Here is a 16,771-nt window from a genome sequence, read left to right as displayed (position 1 = left end):
CTCTTTCTATTGCTGTTTTGCACAAGATTCTACGATAATTTTTTCGCATTCTGGAGCCAGTTAAAGTTAAAAAGCCCATATTTACTTCAATGTTGAATAACTCGAATAAAAAAAATCGCACAATATTCAACAACCACACAATTTACACAGGAATGATAGCCCTTCTAAATGATATTAACGCGATTTATCAAAACAATTTGTTGCTCCCCGTGTGATGTTCCAAAGTTGCACAAAATTTTTGTTAACCGTCAATGTTGTCTTCATGTCGCTATAACTTTGTAAAAAACCAACATAGCAACAATTAGAAACAGAGCAGCGGAAACTAGAGGTTTCAGGCTTTCAAATAATTGTTTAACGATATCGATACGGCAATTTTTGACGGAGTTATGATCACGTAAAGTGGGACTAATTTTTCGGGTTCGCACAAGTTATCGCTTAATTCTTTTGAGGAGTGTAGTTGCACTCTTTGAATTGTTTACTCATTGCACTCGTTGCACTCTTTTAATTTTTTGAATCTTTGAATGTTTGAATCTTTAAGCTAGAAATCTTTGAATCTCCGAATCTCTTGAGCTAGAAATCTTTGTAGCTTCGGGTCCTCGAATCTTAGAATCCTCGAGAGCCCGATTCCCCGAATTTTTGAAGCCTCTCTGCCTCCTAGAATCTCTAGCTTACTTCGTTCTCTTTGTACCTCGGGGTCCATAAATCTTTGGTTTCGAGCCTCCGATATTTTTTTGTAAGGCACCATGATGAACGCGAAGCACATTTCCATCCCACCGCGTTACAGTATCGACGTGTTCCATAGGACGTTCTTCGTCTGGTCGAAAAGTGAAGGATTTACAGTTTCCACCATAGCGTCACATGTGCTTTCCCTCGTCTATCTGCGGACACATGCACAACACTGCCAGTTCCTGTATCGTGTCACCTCTTATTAAACAGGGTTGGCGCGCGTATAAATTATATTTGATAGGAATCGCAGTCGACAAGAACTGTCGTCGGTCTCGTCGCGCGGAATATTAATTTCACTTTAGCTCGGGGACGGTTCTCCGCGTGTCTGTGCAACGCCTCCGGGGCGACCATGAAGGAACTTTAACTAACTGAACATGATTGATATTGTGTCGCGGAAACGGTGTCCGTAATCCTGGCTTAGGACCGCGACGGTGTATTGTCGTCGTTAGCAATAACGGACGAGCTACAGCGGTGTTAGCCTAAGACGACGATGGTGATTTTCAAATTAGTCTTCCTGTAAGCAGGACCTGTAGGCGGAATCGAAATTGAATGGCAACACGTTGAAATCCGCGTCGGAAATGGTTGCTCTAGGCAGATTATACCAACGGCCAATAGATCCACACGCGCGAGCCTCACTCCCCGTCGTGTTTTGAATCAATTAAAACGCTCGATCCCGTAATCCTCGTTACTCTGTTTGTTTCTTCGGCGATTCATAATCGTCTCGATTACACGAATCAAAACCGGCGCGGCGCGGCGGATTGAATTCGCAAATACCGCGCTCCAGCAAATTTCGATTTACGTAAACCTTTCGCTGCTTGTCAACAAGAAATTAACAAATAAATTGAAAGCACATTCACATTTGCGTGTCCAATTGTTAGAACATCCTGTAAAGTACAGTAAATTGTCGGTGACTAACGTGTTGAAACGACAGATGCGAACGGGAAGAATCTCTTCCGTCTTTTACGGGGGTTAGAGGGGTCGAAAAATTTATCACTTCCCTGTGAAAAATTTACCATTTCGCGACGCCGTGGCGTAACGAGTGCCGTCGTCGTCGGTTTCGCAGCCATCCTTCGGAGCCGTTGCCGGTACCATTTTCAACTTCTAACCGATTTATCAGATCCGCCGGCAGAAAGTACGCGGCAGACGTCTTCTGATTTATGCGGTTCCAGCTCCGGGAATATCCGTATCGAAGTTGGGGTAGATGGCGTACTGTGGGTCAGCATCGGTCAGAAGAACGGTATCGGAAAAAGCAAGAAGACGCTACGGAGAGAGTAGCTGGGATATCACGCGACGCAACAGAGGTAGAAGCGAGAAAGTCCGAGTCGGGAGTCCCCGCTTGACATTTGTTATCTCGCCGGGGATATATAAGTGTCTAGGAAAACTTTACCCACTGGTTTCCATCATTGGCTGGTTCACCGGGCCGTGGTTTCTTTCCCAGGATAACTTGCCGTATCCACTTCCAGACCCCGAGTCGCGTAAACTTTTCCCTAACGCAACTAAACGACCGTCTACGAGCTGAGGATTATTTTCACGGAACTGTTCTGCCGTGTATATTTCCGGTAAATCGCGGGGAGAATGAGCCGGGAAATACGGTCGCGTTTCGGTCACTGGGTGGGACAAAACTTTGCGATATTCGTAAGAAGCTGTTTAACATTGTAGGTGGCAGCAGGATTCGTAAGAAAGCTCAATGAAACCGAAGTTGTCCAGTCATAAAGAGGTCTTTCGGGCGGCGAGTAGTTTTAGCTCGCGGTGCAAACACAATCGGCGAAGTTTGTACGCTTCTCGGAGATTAAAGTCGTCCCGAGTCAACAGTGCAGAGGATACAGCCGTTTACGCTCGGTCCGCGATTGTCCGTCGACGATCTATTTACCCGAAGCCATTCGATCCTGGGGCGCTGGGCATAATCTGTGCCAGGGGCGATGGCCGGCCGCGGTTCCCTTCATCCCCGAAACCACCCCTAAAACCACCTCGGACCCCATCCCCATAGCCTATGCTGGTCCACCTCCTTCGTTTACCGGTTATCGAATGGGTATGGCCGCGTGGGTTTCGAACTTTGATCCAATCGAGCGGGATCCGGTTCTGATTCGGGCCGGCAGCCGGACTGGCTTAACTATTTAGATGCCCCTCGGGCCGCAGGGGGATTTGCTTTGACGGATCATGGCGCGCGTCCGGTCCACCGTGACGATTTTCCTGCTGGCGCGAGAAACGTGGCCGTCGCGTCGTACTCTCTTGCTACTCGTGCCGTTGCTGCTACTCTGTTGCCTGTCTGCTGCCTGCTTTGCCTGCACCGGTCTGGTGCTGGTGATGCTTGCGGCCTCTGCATTGTGATGCGGTGCATACATGCACGATGTTTGCCCGTCCTCGCCGGGACGATTATTGTCTCCGGTATGCTCCTGTTGAGACGCGGCCACGTACCCCCCGGCCGTGCACACACCAGGCGACGTGTTCGCTCGTCCTGCATACACTATGCCATAGTTGCACCCCGGCTACCGAATAAGTTCCTCTCTGCACCGCCCACAAAGTTTTAGGACATGTCGTAGAAATTCGTGCGGGCTGAAGATCGATGTCGGGAATGAGGATGGTTTCGTTGATTCAGTGGACTTTTGTGTGGAACCTTCACGACGAATCCACTTCGTGTCCTGTCGTCGCAGGATCAGGTAGAAATATCGTCTAACGGCCGTCTAGTCGGACAAGCAGGGCGGTCTAGGAACGCGACGTTGTTATACAAGCTCCTACGCGAGATTCTTTTTTTGCCGAGCCGTTGAACACTTGTTGCACGGCATCGTGGGCGTGAAATCGATTTCGGTGTGGCCGATATCCACAGACAAGGAGTTCCGGCAACGATTTTCCAGAACTCTCTGCCCCCGTAGCTTCGTTACGAACAATACTATACCCTCTCCTTCTCTTTTTCACCGAAACCGAACCGCGATTTCGAACTTCCTCGAACAAGCGAGGCCGTTTCCGCTTTTTCGGGATTATCTCTCGGTCGAGTTACGTGATCGTTGGCCCGCGAGGTCGCCGAGAATTCGACCGAAATTGCGTCCCCGAAGCCGGACAACACAATAATCCCGACGAGCCCTCCGCTGGAATGAAAAGAAGCGTATCGAGCCGAGCACGCAGCCATAAACGAAGGAACTCGCAAATGTCGTTCAGTCTCTGTTTCATGAACCCCCGAAGTCTAATTCGATCCTATTTCGAACGGTTCTCCACTGAAAACTTCCCTTAACCCATAAAGTGCACTCTACAAAGAGTTCATTGAACACAGAAGGCCTCTGAAAAATTGTTGAATAGGAAGAATCCTAAAAAATTCGTACAACCGTCTGAACGAAAGGTGTGCAAAGTGATCGGGGATGGATTAGCAATTAGTCGAACACGAGGGGCCGATAGGCCGGTAAGTCCGTCCCAGAACACTCATCAGCTCCGTCGATCTGGGCAGCTTGTACCCTTGTAGGTACACCAGGCAAAGGGTTGGAGGGCCTCTATCGTCGTAGCAGGCCAGACAAGGGCGAAAGCGGTGCGCGGGGGTGTAACTGGGGGCGGCTTGACTTCATGCCGAGGATATCAATCGATGTCACGTAAAGTGTGTGCGCTTGTAAATTAATTGGCCACCTGTGGATGGAGGTGACACGAGCCGCCTACTGATTTCGTCGTCCGTCGCCGAGAGATCGGATTCTAATCAGATTAGTCGGCGCCCTTGTAGCCGGAACGCGTGCTCGACGGGGTGCACAACGGTACTGCGAGGGTGAAGAAGGGGAACGGTTAATGCAATTTTTAGGGGGCACGCTGCACGCCACGACGAACGATAAAACGAACTTCCCCCGACGGCGATTTGCATTCGGCGAAGCATCGACGGAAGCTCGTTACGCGTACCTATCCCTTCGCAACCACGCTCTATCGCGTTTATTTCACACCCACGCCGATAAAAAGATCGACTTCGATACCTAGACCCCGGAATGGAGACATCGAGGATCACGCGGAAAGATTTTACCCCGAGGATATCGCTACACCGGCGTTTATGGGTTGCGTGCAAAATAGCGACGTTTACGAGCTGCTATCCCCTTCATAAGATATTAGGATTTTTACAAGTTTTAACATCTCGATTACAAGGAATGTGCCAGACCTACGTGAACTGGTATTATACTTAGTTTTAGCAACTGTCTCTCTTACTTTTTACTATTGCGAGCTACCCATTTTTGGACAGCTTCCTCGACGCCGCGCCGCACAGTGGACCAGAAACCGATCTTTTTGGACAAAAATCTGCCGACAACTCAGTTTTTCATCGATTCAATTGGAATTTTTTTTTAAATGTTCGTGAAGGACTATACTTTGATGACGTGCTGCGCGAAAATCGTTCACTTAATGTACCAGCTCCCTGTTTGACAACATCAACTGTGATTGATAGCTCTTTCAAAGAATTTTGCACTTTAACTTAACGATTCTTGCGCAGCACGTCATCAAATTATAGTCCTTCACAAACATTTAAAAAAAAATTCCAATTGAATCGATGAAAAACTGAGTTGTCGGCAGATCTTTGTCCAAAAAAATCGGTTTCTGGCCCACTGTGCGCCGTCCAAACAGTTGTCCCAGCAACAAAAGCTTCAATCTCCCCAGCATCATAATCAAAGAAAGGACGTAGCTCTCCTGAAACGCAATCCTCGAGCTCTACCATCATTCTCATCTTTCATATATCTGTGGCGAGAGGTTTATTCGAGGGGGGTCAAACAGACATGAGACGGGTCCGCAAGACTGTGTCGCCCTACGGGGAGGCTCGGGGTGTTGGCTTTTGTCGTCGGAAGGGCAACACTCGTCAAAGGGTGTATTCAGGGTTGTCTTGGTGGTTGCTTCCAGCGGGTAGCTATTCAAGAAAAGAACGCTGGAGAAGAGACGGGGATGAAAGGGAGAAAGACAGGGAAACAGAGGGTGAAGTAGAGATACAGGGGGTGCAAAAGGGAGCACAATGGGAGCAGTGTCCACGATGCGGACCATTAGCGGGATATATTCGAGTTCCCGCCGGCGTGCATGCATTAAATGAACAGTCTAGGTGTAAACGCGCAAGAGGCAAACGTTTTCCCACGGCACCCTGTGCCACCCACCCTTCTCGGCCACCTGATATTGCACCTAGATGGTCTAGAAGAGAGGGCGGAGGGGGATGAAGAAGGGTGATGGAACATCGGCACGATGCGTTCGCGTCGAGGAAAATGATTCAATGTGCCCGGTTGCCGCATCGAAACTTTGGATATCGCTGATGGGGTGGTTTATATGGCAGCTCGGGCTGAATGGGGACGCTACCCGCGAGATTCCGCCGCGATAGAGGCTAACGCATTCATTCGGTTCCGCCGGACTCGCTCGCTCTCTCGTCCCCACGGTTTCTATGGGACCTTTTGTGATTGATAACGAACGGTCAGGTGAAAAAGACCCAGTCCCGGACACGACTGCTGCTGATGCGGATCCGGCAAGCTTTTTTTCTCTCCTTAGCTCGTTACTGTTCGACGATGTCGGCGCTTGTGTCCAGTACCACCATTTTCTGCTATTCCCGAAAACCAGACTCTTTCTCGTTTTTTTTTCTTTTTTTTTTGACGGGGGATTTTCCTTTCGGGGAAATTGAAAGTGTGCTTCTCCACAGATAAGATCACGGAGCCATTACAGTCTTTTGAGAGAGCCCCGCGGGATTTTTAACTGATCCTGCTCCGTGAATTGCTGTTCGAGCTATTGATAAACCGATATGGAGATCTTACGTTGAATGTATCCTGTGTCTAGGAAGTAATGAATGGACACGGATATTTGTGTGAAGTTGTGTATTTGTGAATTATTCCGTGGAAGATGGAATGACTTCTTTCTTGGGATGGAGATAAACTACATTCGTTTTTTAAATAGTATTTGTGAAGAGTTGTAGGATAGCGGATATTTACGTGAAATAAAAACGTAGCAGGTCGGCTGTGGGCAGGAGAGTTAACAATAAATAATAATAAATATAAAGGGTGAAGGTTTACATTGGGACTACCAAGCCTGTCAAAATGACGGATTCCAGGCTTTGTCTTTTACAAGTCGTGAAGTTATAGAAATATTTTCTCGAGTTAGTTTTTACGGAGGGCTCCACCGAATCGCGAAACAACTCAGTAGAAACGCGTGTTTCATTTCCGCGATACCGTCGCGTTATCAGCCGTCCCATGGAAATTGCGCGCGTTTTGTCAGCTCCGGGGAGAGCGTGTGTGGATAAAGGACGGTTTGCGGAGCCGCGATCAACGGTCATTTCCAGAAAAGCCGCGGGGGAATGAAAGAGGATGACGCCGGTCTGTGGGCCGCGGTCCGCGGCCACGCGCGGCTCAGGTGAGACTGCGAGCCGGAAAAGGGGGTGTGGGCCGACCGGGGCACGGGACGTGTGACGGTAACGGGCGTTGCGTGACGTTATATAATGGCCCCGTGCCGCGCAAAACTCCAAAACAAACTCCTTTATTCCGCGAATATAGGCGGCGGGCCGCGCCGCGCGAAACCACAATCCCCGCACATGTATCAAGCTGTCCGCGACCCGCTCTCTAATTTGCATTTCAACGCTTGCCTCTCGTCCATTATTACCAACGGAACAGCTTGGTTGAATTTCACAGACGCATCCACCGTCCCTGCCCCCTTCCTCCCGCGCTCCGGACTTCTCTTGACCCTCCCTCTCTCTCTCCTCTCTTCGTTTCTCTATCTATTTCGGTCTTCCTCTCTCTATTTCTGTATTTCTCCCTGTGTTCCTCATCCACGTACAACCCCTCTTCTGATCCGTTCCGCTGTCTCGTGTGTGGAACCGTTTCGGGGAAACTTTATATCTTCTCACCGATGCGGAAATTCACTTCCTCCCGCCGAGTGTTGGTAGATGCTTCTTTACTGCACGATTTTAACAGCGAGTTGGGGTGCTGTTGCGATTATTCAATTGCTTGCGGTTATCATTCACATTTTAGTTGCCAAATACATTTTGATAGTTTTGACAATCTCATCGCGTCCATTATATTTTCGATCGTCTACGTGTCATACTCGAGCTGCACGTGGAGGGAAGTTCATATAATATAATCGTCGGGTTGCCTTTGTTTCCCGTTTGACCGTCCGGAAGATCATGGCAGTCGGGCGATTCTGCGGGGGATCCGTTCTTTAAGGCGGGTCTAATTTAATTTTTTCACGGCCGCCTGGTCAAGGCACGCCGGGACGTAATACAGGGCTAGCACGGAGTAACAGGGTTAATGTAATTTCGCACCGGCGCGGCGGCGCCAGGGGTTTTGTTGCCCGTCGAGAGAATTACGGCACGCCGTCGGAGTATCGTTTACAAGTTTCGTCTCTTAATATTTAGAAGCGACAACTGTCTTCTCTGAAAACGCTATTCTCCATTCCTACATCTTCTTAAAATTTTATATTTCTGACTTTTAATCTCGATAGATTATTTCCTTTCATCTTTCTCTATCTATTTCCGTTTGGGAAAGTATAATTTTGTTCTGGATCTATGAACAAGTTATGATACAGCCTCAGAGAGGGTTGTTTTAAATGTTGAAAGAGCGGACGGACTGCTCGGGCGTCGATTTAATGGTGTAAAACTCGTGTTTCGCCGTATCTTCCCGGAGATCAACGCTCTCGTCTCTTTTGTCTCCGCAGCTAACCTTGTTCGCCGACAACAAACTCCAGCAGCTTTTTATCGAGTTAAAGAAGTCACCGGCGAACGAACCCCGACTTTTCGAACTCGGTAATCGCCAGCATTCACCCTCCATAATTGCCGCGCTGCGAATTAATTGATTTTCAAACCGGGTTGAACAGTCGTGATTAACCGATCCCGGGGTAACTCTGCCAAGTTGCCAGCTAATTAAACGTATCGGGTAAAATTGCGTGTTCTGTATCACAGAGGCGATCAAATTCGAATGAATCTTCGTGTCACTACAGGCAAAGATTCTCAAAATCCATTTCTCTTCGTGCAGCTCTACTGGAAGCATATTCTTCAACTGTGTCACTTCATTTGAGAAACAAAATGTCTAGCCACGGTGTCTGAAGTGCTCAATAGGGCAGCACTATGTCCAAAGGATCGAGACAAGTCACAGAACGGAAAGTTTATTTCCAAAGGAGGTCGAGAAGTTTTAACTTTTGGTCCATTACCGTGTCACCGGTGCAATCCGTAGGTCATTGTGCTCGTCATTGGGGTTGTTAGGCAATTTTTCGGGGATTCTCGGGGTCAGTCGATCTCTGTGGAAGCCACGCTCCAGGCTCTCTAGGTGTGTCCTACATCGGCGAACTGAAAAGTTCCCGTCGATCGTCAAACAGGTTTCAAGTTTCTCGCAACAAACATCCCGGGTAAATAAACCGGGTAATCCGGTACCCGGTGGCTACACGCTCACTCAGACGGTCTCTCCTTTCTTCGTCCGATGCTCGCCTCCGAGTCTTATCTTCTCCGGCGGGGTAGCAATGCTCGCTATAAATCACCGGGGCAAACTTACGTATGCGAGACGAATGAAGTCGCGCAACAACCTCTCTTACATCGGTCTCTCGTTTCCAATGCTCCTCTCTCGCACACAATCCCTATCGTTCGAAAGTTGCTGCAGGTTACTGCAAAGAAACAGCCACTTCGATGTCTTCGACCGGCTGGAGAACTGTCTCACCGAGACTTTCCTCGTGCCAAGCCTTCTCGATCCCTCCCCGTTTTTAATCGACATTTCCACCATCCTTCTCGACGACGCGACGTTCGATGACGTTGCAGTCGTCAGACCTTGTAAGTTCGCTAGGATCCAAACACTCAAGTTTCACCGACCAGTTCGGATAAGAGAGATTCCACATGTTATCATTTTAATCAGATAAGTGTCATGAATATGTTGGTGAAAGTTTTTCCACAAAAATCATTGCAAACAGAAGAGTATAAACATTTTATTTATTATATCATCGATACGTTAGACGTCGAACAGTTTGATACATGTTGTGAAATGTTTCAGTTTCGCCACTGATTATCATGGAAACAACTCGACCGTTGACAAACACGGTCGGCCCTTTATCTCGTTGCGGGGCTTATTCCTGGCCATTTCTACCGCGAAAATTTGCAAGGCGAACTGCAGAAAAAAGGGGCTTGCTTGTAACTTTTTTCTGCAGACAACGCTAATTGGGTAGCTGGCCAGTGGCGTGGAGAAGGGGGTCGTACACTCGTCCTGCATACGAAGTGGCCCGAGATTAACCGACGCGGCGGGGGGTGGTAGTAATTTAGGTAGCATCCAGTTTTCCAGAAATCAGGATAGCCTGATTTAAGAACCCAACCACCACCACTCCCTTCGTGGATAAAGGGTTGTTGGGTCCTGCGCGTGACCCCGGTCCACCTGCTCTGACCTAGCCAGCGAATGTTTCAGCTCGATTCGACCGGTGAAATGAAAAAACCTTTTAAATTTACGCTTCAAACGGAAATACACGCTCTACTCGTTACTGTAATGGTTTATGTATCCTGGCGTTAATTAGTAGAGAGCGATTCGGTGAATTGCTGATTGCTAGGGCCCGCTGCCTGTCCAGAAACTGATGTCGAACGCTTTTGAATCTTTAATAGCAAACGCTCTCAGCGTGCAAGTTAGTATTCTGGAATCACTCTGTACGCAACAGAAATTGATGCGAAAGCATTTGAATGGATCTGGTCCTAGCTAACATAAAATCGTTAAAAGCATCCGCCTTGCGGAGGTTAAATAGAATAATGAATTCCGTAAATAATTCGAAAATAACATTGTCCGCGTTACCGATAGCGTGGCCGAAGAAAAATCTGCGAGTGCAAGTAACATTTAGTTTTCGAAAAATCGAGACAAGGATTTTCAGAGTCTTGGGTGTGGTTCAAGAGAGAATCAAGTATACGACGGAAGAGTAATGCGACGGGAGCCTTCATTCGGTAAAACGCGTCTAAATCAGGATGAATTTGCGAGCCATCGAGGCCCCCGTGGGCAACGGTAAATTCCCGGGACAACTTGCGGGAAAGAATTCGCAGTTTGTTACGGAAATCGGAAGCCCGGCCCGGAAGCCTGATGCCAAGCGGCTTCCAGCTTGCGTTACCATAACAATAAATCCGTGAAGGAGGCGGGGACGGGATCGTGATACTTTCGATCCCGCAAAATGGCGTCCCGACTCTCGTGGAAATGACGCGATTCCTCTCGATCTATCCAGCACCACGAATTTCTACCGCCAACCGCTAACCGGACTTTATTTCCGGGTCCGAAATACGGATATGCATAAACGCGGCCGCGAAACTATGCGCCACCAACGCGCAAAACAGTCGAAAGTAGCGCCACCGGCAAACTAATGGACGCCGTGGGCCAACAAGAAACAAGAATCCGCACGGGAATCGCGCGTTCCAAGGACCGCATTCGGAATAACGCGTGCTGCCCGCCATTATAGAAGTCGACGGTATGGTTGGCCACGTTTTTCGAGCACCACCGGCGTCCGTGAAATCCAATTTACCGCAAAAACGACTGGAGTTGCGTTCATAAATGTTAGGACATCTAACAGAATGCGTCCGACGTATGCGAAAGTTCGTCTTTTTCAATCGTCCATGCATAATTCCACGTAATCACCAGACTGCGGATCTCTTTATGCAAAATAAAAATTATTTCCATCCATCACCTTGATTCACCTGCTCGTTTCTGTTGTAAATGCATAAAACCCGCAATCACTAAATTACGTCCACAGAGATCTCTGTTATCCCAAACACCGTTCTTATAAGAGACGCAAGCACTCAAACCAGTTCCTTCGCAATTTTCCTCTTTATTTTCGTTACCAAGCCACCGGAACGGCTACGAGCAACTAGATTCCCTCCCACAGGCGTCTTCCTCTTCCCGAAAACAAAGCCTGGCAGATACTTTAAATCGCGAAAGACGCCTGGCTCGCAGACAGCCGTTCCGCGTCGCGATAAAAAGCATTGTCAATGATGAAGTTTGCCTACTAAAGCCCCCGACTATCGCCGTGACCATTCCGCCCGACGGCCGTGCTCGATGCTCGACGGTTTTATTGGCGGTGTTTTACGTCTGGACGTCGAATCGACGGAGATATTCGCGAAGCCGCCGCCGCCGACAGTCGGACGGACAGACAGTCCCGTTTCTTGAACGACAAATATGCGGGGGGCGCGTGGGTGGCGAGAGAGAGAGAGAGAGAGAGAGAGAGAGAGAGAGAGAGAGAAAAAAAGACCGAGAAATGGCTTTATGGCTCATTGTCGTAAACAAGAGACGTCTGATTTACCGCGGTACCGGAATTTCTTCTTGCCTTGTCACGGCCGTATTTCAAACGGGCGCGATTCACGCGCGCGTTTTATTTGCGAGCCTCGCGAACAGAAACACAGGGGGAACAGGACAAATTCCTGCGAGAGCAGGACGGGGCCCCAGATAACGGGAGAAAAAAACCGGTGAAATTGGACGGCAGCATCCGGGATACAGTGGGATGGGTTAATGGAACGATTCCGCCCGTTGAAGGTGACCAATTCGACGCTCGGAAAGAGGCGTTTCAAATAAAGGCGGGGACGCAATTCATCGTCGGTCGTTCGAGACGCTGCAACAAAGAGACAGAGAGAGAGAATATTCTTTGGACGTAAAACGCGTCCTAAAGAGGCCAATCTTGCCTCGAGACCCTTAGAAATTGTCTCAACCCCTTGCCCTAAATTCTGTTAACCCTTCCGTCGTCTTGCTAAATTAATTTCTTCCCTGATATTAAATCGACACTATGCGAAAAATCAAGATGCAAAAAAATAAACGAGCAGACTGTAGATTCATTTGCGATTTCGTTCTCGTTGTCTCCCCGTGAGATATTTTCCGTGTACACTCGCGGAAAATAATTTCCCAGGGCAGACTAACGTTTCATAATCTCGAGTTATCTTCGCGCGTGCTGCCTTTTTTCAGCGCGTTCTCCAGGCGTTTGTAATGCTCTAAAGGACCCCATAAATATCCGTTTAAGTATGAGAAATCGTTGCCTCCGTGAGCGAAGCGGCAGCCCAGCGAAAGCTTCATTATTTACGAGTCTCGGTCTAACATTGACGCCACAGTGTCAGTATCAGCTTAGTCGGCGACGTTCTTGGCCCCGAAGCCTGATGAAGCCGACAAAAACGGCCGCGAGGCGTCAGTTTAAAAATAATGAAAGCAGTTTATACCCCGGAGCCCACGAGCACGGCTACGATAACGTTGAATATTCCCGCGGTTATGCTCGCACAACGGCTTACATCGCTTCTGTTGTTCGGGGGAACGTTCAGCTTTTAATATTCTTCCGTGCCACTTCGAAGCTGCTCGCGATGATCTCGAAACTGGATCCTTGGGAGCCACGATTTATCGTGATCTGGTGTTCTCTTACTTTAGGGTAATGTTAGGTTCATGTACTGATCACCTAGTGTCCTTTTTCTGGCGATCAAAGATAAAATGTTAGCTGGGTCTCGAGACAGCCGACCTCTACGCGAAGAGACCTGGACAATCGATGTTATCTTCGATTTCGAAAATCTCGACAATCGAGGATCACATCAACCTAATGGCTGAGACATCAGCCTTAATTCATCCCAAATAAAATTAATTAAGTCCCGGGAGTCTTAGACTAGTGACTAAACCATGATTCGATCCAGCCCTAGCTCGTAAGTAGCCCGTCATAGTTAAATGTTGCTTACAATTAGACCTCGAAATGACTCAATCATGCACTACCGACTAACTTGATAGTAACTTAACCAGTAGAACGAGTCAGGGCTAATTCGGAGCTAATTCCGAGTCAATTTCGACCCGAGACAAGCTATTATCTCGTTATAGGGTGCCAAGAGGAATGTTCGGCGCAGCTAATCAACTCGCGAAAGTAGAGGTACTCAAATTCAATTGCAGTATGCAATGGTGCATGTTTCCCAGGCCTAGGTTACACTATATCTGTAGCTCTCGCACATTGATTCCGAAACAGACCAGCGTAATCGTATAGAGAACAGTGCTAGAGCTTAATGTGGCCCTATTCCGTTCCGGTGAACGCGTGCTGCTCCATTGATGAAGGATAATGATATGCTCCGACTGCGTTTCAACGGGCGATATAGCGTAGACGAAACAGTCAATGCTGTTTTTATCGTCAACAGTTTTGAGACGATGGCCTCGTTCCTTCCAACACTGTCAGACACGTGTGGATAAAACACCGATACTTGGAAAAAGTAAGGAAGTTATTTTATCAGCTATAAAAATAACGAATGACGTGTTAAGAACACTCGCTGAGATCAGTAATAATATCGTAGATTCTACCCATGATTCAGACACTCCTCTTTAAAAATCATCAATGAATAAACGAAAGCAAGAACGGAATCGTTGCGCAACCAAGGGTGTCTTGAAATATGTCGGGTTTGTTCTGAAGCGTCATTCTCGCCACCCCATCTCTTCGTCATCGTCGTCGACGTCCGCAGACGTCGAGGAACCCGAGCCTCCTCTATTTTTAAGGTTCACCGTCGTCTTCCGACGACAATTGCGCCCAGCACGGCGCGCGTTGCCGTTTATTACAGTCGACATATTTCACGACACATTAACATATTATACCGGGGCGTGCACGCGAGGACAAAAAGCGTGTTTGCTCGTCAGCTTTATCAGACGTTAAGCTCGCCCCTCTTTGTGTGTCAACTTAATGCCACTTCAGCCGCGGCGGAACCCCCTCGTCGTGGTCGGTGCACCATTCTCTATCTCTCTCTCTCTCTCTCTCTCACTCGTCCTTTTCTCCCTTTCTCTCCCGTCTTCGGGCTCTCGGTTTTCTATCTTTTTGCTCCATCGAATTTTTTCCGAGCCTCCTTTCCCGCTCCATAACGCCGCGTCATTGCTCCGCGAAGTCTACGCGATCTTTTATCTCCGGTGTTCTTGTCTACGTCCTTCATTCTGGTACCAAGATGGCGGCGGCCCTTCAGAATACCCGAGCAATTGTCTACCGAGCCAATTTAGGGCTGGGCAAATAAATGAGCCGAAAAATTCAGGATGCTTTAGTTTTGTTCGTCACGATCATGACTCGTTATTGTATATATTGGGAGTACAAATAAGTCTTCGCCGTTTTTCATCTTAAATTGGGCATTTATTGCGAAAGAACGGTACCTTATGTTTTATTCAAAGTATTGTCCATCGTAAGCCACTACTTTTTCCCATCTTTCTGGCAGCATCCGGATATCGCGTCGGAAGAACGCTTCATCTTTTGACGCTGTCCATGAATCGACTCAATTTTTGGTATCTTCATATGATGGGAAGAGCTGCTCAGACAGGCCATGCGTCATCGATCGCAACAAGTAGTAATCAGAAGGAGTAATGTCTGGTGAATACGGCGGGTGATGTAAAACTTTCCAATTAAGTGTTTCGAAGTAGGTTTTGATCGGCGCTGAAACATGAGGACGAGCATTATCATGTAGAAGAATGATTTCAGCGTGTCTGGAGTAACGTTCTTAAACTTTTGAAACCACTCACGACAACTTCTCTCACTTAATGCAGCCTTACCATATGCTTCTGCAAACAATCGATGCGCCTCAGCTGCAGATTTCTTCAAATTAAAGAAGTAAATGACGTTTATTCGGCTTAAAACTCGACATTTTCGCACGAAAAAGATATACGACGCTGATACACAATTACGATATGACGTCTTACATCTGACACTAGCCGCTGTAACTTACTGGTTGCGCTATCTGATTTCAAACGGCGGAGACTTATTTGTACTCCCAATATAACAATTAGGTTAATAAATGAAAAGAAGATAATGAAGATGACGAAACGAACACATGTTACGGTCCAATACTATTTTCAAGGGATCAAGAGTGGAGGAAGACGTCGATCATAACAAAGTGAGCGGACAGAGGATTCGCGTTACAGACGGAACATGTTACTTTGTAACATTATGTAAATGTTGGAGTGTATCATGTAAACGGTAACGCGGCAAGGGTAACGGTAATAGAAGCGGCGTAACGAGCGCGGATGAACGGTGATGCTTCATCAAACCACGAACAGCACAGTTGTCACCCACATCCACTCCCGACGCCCTATTTCATCAGCAGCCTATGGCGCAATTGCGGGCTCGCAGTCGTACGCCGGTTCACCGACGGCCTGAACCACCCCGAAAGCTGGCTAATCTTCGAAAGGTAAACCGCGTGCCAGAAATTTCCGCCGCGCCACGCGTGTCTCGTGATGAAGGGGGTGTGGCACCCTCTCTTCCACCCTCTTCCTACGGGATAATTGGCACGATACCCTTGCAGAGTCGCTGCCAAAGGGCGCGTTTGTCGACTTGAAGTCATCGCGCCCCGCGGTTCATCGAAATTCCTTTTTCATCGCGCAATATTTACGACGACGATCTTCGCGAAAAATTCAACTGCTTCAAATCCATTCTATGGAAGAGTCTTGCACCATTTTCCGTCCAGTCAAATCGTCCTAGAGAAAATGAGTCAAGGTCTATGGTCCTACAATTCTCTTTTACGAAATTATAACAATTTATAATTGAAGATCTTCAAGAGTCGAACGATTCTTGTTGAGAATCAATTCGGCGACAGTACTATCAACAAATAAATGTCAAATTGAATTCCTCGGTAGCCATTGTCTCGCCTCGGACGTTCTTTTCCTTCAACGAACCGCAAAAGATGTCGAGGATGCAGTGCGGAAAAGCATTTTCCTCGGCAGCCCCAATCAGAAATCTGTTATTTCTTCCGTTTCATCCAGAATTCCCGGCGCGACGATAGATAAGCGTTAATTAATCAGAAGAAAAAGTACGCATCGGGGGGACGAGCGGGGAAGTTGGTTACCTTTCTATTCTGCTCGGCGTCGATAAAAAGTTCAACTGCCTGCGAACCGTGGAAAAGGGAATCGCCACGGAGTTTCTTAGACAGTTCGTTATGGAGAACAGAGAAGCCCGTATCAATTCCGGCGTCAGACGGTACCCATCGGAATGTAAAAATAATGAGGGAACGGCTCTAAACGCCGCGGTATCGATGCGACGGATCATTGCTCGAGATAATTTCTCCTCGTTACGGTGTCTCGTGAACGGACAACGCCGTGCAATAAATAGAGGAAGGGGTGGTAATGTAGCCCCCCAGTTTTATATTTCTTCTGAAAATTTGATTAAT

The sequence above is a fragment of the Lasioglossum baleicum genome, chromosome 15 (genome assembly GCF_051020765.1).
Source record: "Lasioglossum baleicum chromosome 15, iyLasBale1, whole genome shotgun sequence".
In the NCBI taxonomy this organism is placed as follows: domain Eukaryota; kingdom Metazoa; phylum Arthropoda; class Insecta; order Hymenoptera; family Halictidae; genus Lasioglossum; species Lasioglossum baleicum.
Note: the sequence above shows the minus strand (reverse complement) of the source record.